This window comes from Hetaerina americana, unplaced genomic scaffold (assembly GCF_022747635.1).
Source record: "Hetaerina americana unplaced genomic scaffold, ioHetAmer1.1.p SCAF_2, whole genome shotgun sequence".
In the NCBI taxonomy this organism is placed as follows: Eukaryota; Metazoa; Arthropoda; class Insecta; order Odonata; family Calopterygidae; genus Hetaerina; species Hetaerina americana.
The window spans coordinates 22,642,265-22,649,675 of NW_027286763.1; positions in this window are offsets into that span (position 1 = coordinate 22,642,265).

Below are 7,411 nucleotides of genomic sequence, written 5' to 3' on the forward strand. Positions count from 1 at the left end.
CTAGTTTGCATTTATATGAATACCCAGAGTCATTAAAAAGCTAATATTTTCAATGTTGGAATAATAAGATAAATGGCTACATTCCTTAGTCACAATTTTGATGCTTAGTTATTTGCATTTTTGCAATTATACTTGGCTGGAATCCCACCTAAAACATGGCAGTTTTTGAAGTATTATTGATTTCTACAGAATCACCATGGCCTTCTGAATATAACAAGTAACACATCATTTCTACTACTAAGAGCATGGGATGTTAAAATTCTGGGCAGTTTTATTCTACTCTCTGGACTAAGCACTGGCAAGGGGACAGGCATTCTATCACTCTTTGAGGGATATAAATGATTGGTAGGCATTGGAATTTAAATGAAAATCGTTTTTTAGTTCTCATCTTCCACAAAGCTTTCAGGACAGCACTGGGAAAAGCACACTGATTTTTACTCATTGACTATGTACCCCGGAACCACTTCCTATGATTTCATTTTTTGTTTTCTTGATGCAAGGATGAAAGACAATGGGAAAGTGTACAATCCTTGCCTAGTCCCTTTCTTTTTTCTTGCTTCTTCACTGATTTATACATACTTATAAATTTATTACCACATAGCTTTTGACACATCCAGAAGAAAGGCTAATCTCAACATCTAATTGGGAGGACATGGATTAAACTTAACATTTGACATGCATACAGAGAATATTGAATGAAAATGAGTATACTAGTGAAGACATTGAGGGAAAAATTCCATGAGCAAAAGAACTGTTCACACAACAAAGGGGATGGATGATGGAAATATGAGTAAAGATTCAACAAAAGCTCTAGGAAAGGCTGATATGGAATGTAAAAATGCATGGTTCTGAAATCTGGCTCTCGAAGAAAGAAAGTGAATAAATATTAGAGGGTTTTCAGTTGTGGATAATAGAGAAAAGAACAGAAATCATGCTGTAGTTGCTGAGGAAAACCAAAATGCATGGTTAAAAAACTGAATGATAGATCTATTAAACATGATGGGATGTCGAAATATGTTAGAAGGGAGAATTATGACTAACTGAAGAAGAGGTTGAATGCACTGAAAGGTGAAGAAATTTATTGTGTGTGCTGTGAATGCAAAGAAGGATAAACCAAACAAAACAAAAAATTAGCAGCAAGTGGTATATTGCTTCAATTCTTTAAATAATTGCATCGTTGAACAAAAGGGGCTCAAAAGAAACTTGTTGAAAAATATACTTAAATATTGTAGGCAAACAATATTTGCCCAAGATCAGAAGCCAAGGAGCCATATCATTCTGGCATAGGCCTAATAACGGCAACCAGTATTGAGCCATTTTTTAAATTATACACTACTTGTCCATAATAAACAAAAAGTTGGTATGCGAATGATTTGAATTTTTGAAGAGTGAATTAGCTTACAATGTCAAATAAGCACTTCTTTCCTTTTTGAATTTTTTTATTATAAAATGAAATGGGGCATCTGCAAAGAATACTACAACAGAATGTACTCTAGTTCTTATGATATTCAAATGACTAGTATAAATTTTTAAGGGTCTATTATTTCCTTACCAAAACACCATGAAATAAAATGAGATTTTTTAAAACCTCCACCACCAAATTATTATTTTTCTTCATGGCTTCTCCCAACAATTTCCTCTCCTCGCCCACCATTCCTAATAACTTTTCATTTGTTTTCCTTTCAATCCACTTCACCTTCTCCATCCTTCTTCACATCCAAATTTCAAACCCCTACTATCTATATCTATCATTATGCCTCAATGGCCATGTTTCCGTACCATGCAAAGCCATGCTCCCTATCAAAGTTTTGAAGAGCCTTTCCTTAACATCTTGCTCAAGGTTCCTGTCATCCATTCTCTCCTCCTTGGGAAAGTTTCTGTGCCTAATGCATTTCTTCTGATGTCTCTACTACTTTGACCATTTTGGTTCTGAACACTGCCCAGATAGATAAATGGGTCCACCTGCTCTTTTCAATGAACCCCTATTTCAACATTTAGCTTTACCCTTTCTGAAAAACTGCCTAAACTTTATTTTGTTTAAATTTATTTTCATCTGATACCTATCTCACTGACTTTTCAATTCACCCAGCAATGTTTGCAACCTATTGGCTGACTGGCAAACAAGCTTGATCATCCACTAACATAACTTATATCATGTATTCTCTCGTGAATATGAGATCATTTGCGCCTGCTATCTCCAGTACGTGCAGTATCTACCTTACCTTTCTTAAATTGGCCCATCTGGACTCTCGGCCACCACTCCCACCTGAGCAGTCTGACACAATAACAGGTGTCTCATTAGCCCACCAATCTAGTCCTATTTTCTGAAATACATTTATTAAGTATACCTATTTTACTCTATGAAATGCCTTTTTGAAATATATGAAATATACCAATACATCCTGATTGTATTCTATATTCCTCTCCATCAGTGAACTCATTACTGCAATGGCATCATACATGTATCTCCCCTCCCTGAACCCAAAATGATCATCCCCTAACTATTAATTTGCCTTCCTCCACATCCTGTTGTTTATGATCCCAAGAACCACTTTAGTGGTGAGCCAAATGAAACCTGTTGTTCTGTAGCCCTCACATACTATATGGCTACCTTTTCCTTTTTTGGGATGGGGACTATTACTGATCTGATGAAGTCTTGCCACCAGATTCCACCCTCATTAATGCTACGAATTAGTCGATAAAACTCCTCCTCCCACCTTTTCCTAAAACTTTAAGTAGTTCTTTGGGAATGAATCTCGAGCCAATCGTGAAGGAAGGGAAAAATTTTCCCAGTCGGTTCTTCTCTGAAGATACAACTTTTTTTGATGAAATGAAATTTAAAAAAGATAACTCCTACCCCCATGACCTTACTTGGTTTCTATTCCCTTAGTGCCCTTTCTTGCCATTGAGTAAGCCTGGACCTAACCTATCCTCATTTACGTCATATTTTATTTCCGCGTCATATCTGACATCTCAGGTAAAGGATTTGGCCCCCTACCCCAATGTGTGAATTTCTAATGCCTTTGAGCTTAGTATTGGGTGGACTCTATTATCACCTACCAAACCAACCTTTGGGTTGATATTAGTTCATGGTTTTTTCAATATTTTAGAAGATGGATATTACATAGATTAAGAAATAACTAAGCTTGCTAGCCCAATGTTTTTGCCATAACACTCTTCTATATATTCCTTCCATCTCTATCGATTTTTCTCAGATTCAACCAATATTTTCTCACTCTCTCTTTGATTGTTACCACAGATTCCCCTTCTTACTTCTTGAATGTTTTAACCTTCCTGTATAGTGCACTAATTACCATATCCTTTGTAAACTGTACATTTTCTTACACTGCATCTTCCACCACACTTATTTCACTCTGTTTGTTTCACACCTCAATTTATTATTTGACTCTTTATATTTCCATCTACCTACCTCTGTGTTTGCATTCTTCCATTTCCTTTAGTTTAATTTGTGGCTTTCGATATCCCCTTTCTGATATTTTTCCTCCGTAGTACCCAGCTCTGTCCTAACTCATAATATTCTCTAAAGCCTACAGATATTCCATTCTTGTCATTCCTATTAATGCTTCCAAATTCCATTTCCTAATCACTCTTCCATGTTTTATCTATGTGAATCAGGTGCTACAAATCATTATTACTAAATTATGGCCTTAGTCCATATCCGCTCACAGAAAACTATGCCAATTAATAAGGCTTTTCCTTAAGTTGTGCCAAACCATAACATAGTCTGATATCTTCCTGAATCTCCAGGCATTTTCCACGAGTACCTACTCCAGTAATTGCTACTACCCTTCCATCTCACCTCACATAGCCCTAATATCTACACTTGTATTTCATCTCTCCAACTCTTAGTTACTTATTACTCTTTATATTTCCTAATATTCCTGTCCACAACAATCCCAACATTCCAAGTCTCTATTCTAACTAGTCTCACTCACTTCTAGGCTTCTGCTGTCTTTTTCACTTTGCAAGGATTTCAAAAGATGACGACCATGGAAGTCTTGCCTCACCCACTGCTAGGCACAACACACAGCCAATTGGACTGAGTCCTATAGCTGCCCAGACTCATTGTCTCAAACTGTCCATCACGCCATTCTTTGGATAATTGATTGAGGTGGTTTCCCATCGCCTTCCTCAAAAGTATTTTTTGTGTGATAGCATCACTCAATGGCTGCCCCTCTGGGGTCAGATGCCTTTGCAGCTGCCTCACTGAGGAAGAGACACTGTGCAGACTAACATTTGTCTGGCTCCTATCCTTAAACCTATCAGCCATGGGCGACCCTACCAGGAGCAAATATCATTGCTCCTGCCAGCATATCTTTGAGGGCCATCAGAACTCGCAAACCCTTCCACCACACCAAGGTTGTAGTCCATGGTGAGGGAACTAACAATCAAGCCACACTCAATTCTGTTATTGCATACAATGTGTGGAATCACTTCCTGCTACACACCATCAGGGGCTAGCTTATATAAATTAACCTGAAAGAAATGGAAAATAAAGAGAATGTGCGTGATCATAGACGAAAAAGTCAATATTCGCAAGAGAACAGTGATGCTCCCTGGGAATGCTGACAATGATGATGATTCCGACAAAAATGGTATGAGAGACACTTATGTAGAGCCAAGAAAATCATTTATGATTTCCTTTTAATGGAAGCAACACAAAATGTAATGCCCAGACTGAAAAGATAATAATAGATTTTAAAAGAGTGATGCTTCAGAAAACAGGTCTATGGTTATGTTAACTGGGAATGCTTACATAATTAGTGACCACACCCATAATGGTTGAGAGGAAAATAATACGTGTCAGGGAAATCATATCATGATTTCTCATAAAAACGATTGGAGACAAACATATGAAACTACTGACGGGGAATTTCAAGAGGAGAGGTTGATGGCTTCTATGGAGGGTGAAAGAGGTCCCCATTGGCACATGGTGCATACATTGAAATCAGTAAGCCACCCATAGGTCAACACTTCACTTTGGCATTGCAACCTCTTCAACTCTGGTAAACACAATACATATAGTATATTGCTACAAACTTGGTTGCGCAAATGCTTCACTTGAATAAATATTAGTACTACAATGTCAATGGGCATTGCATCACAAGACACTGGATAATGGTGGGCAGATTACCAAGATTTAAACAAATACCTTTACTTATAAAAATCCAAATAAATCGGCTAAATGGAATTACATATTCCCCAAGCAGGTCGTATAGTAAGAAGTGCTCCACAAGTACACACACATTTTGTTGTCTAAGTTCTTCCTTTCTTGCATGTTATTTAGAATACAGTTTCAAGGAAGCAAAATATACATGTAATTACTGCATGAAAATCTAATGCTGTAAAATGATTCATTTGGATCAAGGTTGTGGAATAAGTTATGATATCTTTGAAACAACTTTATTAAATAACATTTTCACCAGCAGTTTACATGTAAACCTTATCTACATCAGAAGTAATTTGGTATAAAATATAATTTTTGGAACAAATATGATCTAAGGCTTTAGTTTTTGATCAACCATCAACAGAAGGTACGATTAATCTTATCTACCCATAAGAAGACAAAGCTAATTTGTTTTGATAATACCCTATCAGTCAACCCCTGGCAGCTAGGAGACACTATCTCAGTCCTGTGTCAAGGTACATGTGGTGTTTAACAGGAGCTGCATAAAGAATACTGATTCAAAAAATTTATCTCATGTTGTGGTGTTCAAATTCAGTTTTCCATTACCTCCTTTGACATTATGGTTTACTTATCTTTGGCAATGACTTCTTTTAAATAGTCAATTCCATAATTTGAAACAAAGAAATCATCATACCTGATGTTCAAAAGAATAGTTTGAAAAAGCTGAAATCACATATAATAAATACATACGTTGCAGGACAAGTAAGATATTTTTCAAATATAAAAAAGTATATAAATACTTATACTAGTATGAAACCTACAAAAATGGTACAGGATGTAATAAAACTTAAGATGCATTAGTGATTTTCAGAAAATTATTATGAAACTCCCTTTTAATTAAGCAAATGCTACTTTTTCTAGCATGGCAAACATCTTTGACAAATATATATCTAGTAGTGCAGATGTTAAACTATAATGTTCACCAATTATTTATATTTAAAATGTATTAAATTGGTTTCGTATTCCAAGAAGATTGTGCAAAACATTGGTGCACTGAATTTTCAAAAATCGCAGCTGATTCATAAACTATTTCATTATATAAATAACTCTTCCATTAGAAACTTTGGGGGGATAAAAAAATTCAATCACTACCTATTTAATGCTTTACTTCATTTTTTCCAAAAATGTACCCTTCCTCAAGGAAATAACTTTGGAAAAGTTTCATAAGGCTCTCAGTAGTCCCTCTAGACCAAAATGACAAATACTTAACAAAACATACGAATTCTATAACCTGATCTAAACAAAAATTATCAAATTAACACACATTATTATCAGGCTTTCCAAGATAATTAAAACTTAATTTTTATTCTGCCAAAGCCAATTTTTTGATAATTACTCAGTTACCTTAACTGAAAACCAATCAAGTGAGACAACAGATTCAACGGCAAGTTTTTCAGTCATATTAACTATAAAATATTAGTTCATTCATAAAAAAAGAAGGGGACAGCAAACACTAAAATGATCACAACACATAAGGTGATTAAATAACATGATATGCAATTATACTAATCATACATTACAACAAAAACTTTAAGTATGAAATTGAAACTGTCTCCTGAGTACAAATTACTCAGCTTACAATTCAAATGTTAAAAATGCAAACTTACTCATCACTTTTGCACTTAACCACTTACACCTTATGCCTCTAAAAAGGAATAGGTCAGGCCTGAAAAAACTATTTTCAGAGAAAAGAATGCAAACTTTTTGCAAAAAATATTCTCAATGCCCACAGCTTCAAAGGGTGAATGGGGAAAAATATTTTTGGCAAATAAACCGAAGCTAACATAAAATTTGACTAATAAACAAATAATGCTTAATCTTTTCTATGGAGATACAGCAGTGCGACTGCTTTTGAGGTCATTGAATTCTCAAATTATAACTGAACAGACCTAAGAAACCCAATTAAATATTTCCATTTAAAATACTAATGCAAAATGTTTAATACTCATATTTTATACATATATATATACATATACCAAAGCATCTCAACTATTCCATCCTTAGATTCTTGCTGTTTCAAGAATAAGGCATAATGTTGCCAAAAATATTTAGTGGGCTTAAGATGCTTCCCAAACAGTGGTAAAGTATGAAACTATAATAAATTTTTTGATCACTGTCAGTTAAGTTTTCTCTGAAGCTCATAATTAGTTACCCTTATGGGTGGCAACTGTTGCCTTTGATGTGAAAAACCACCTGCGAAGT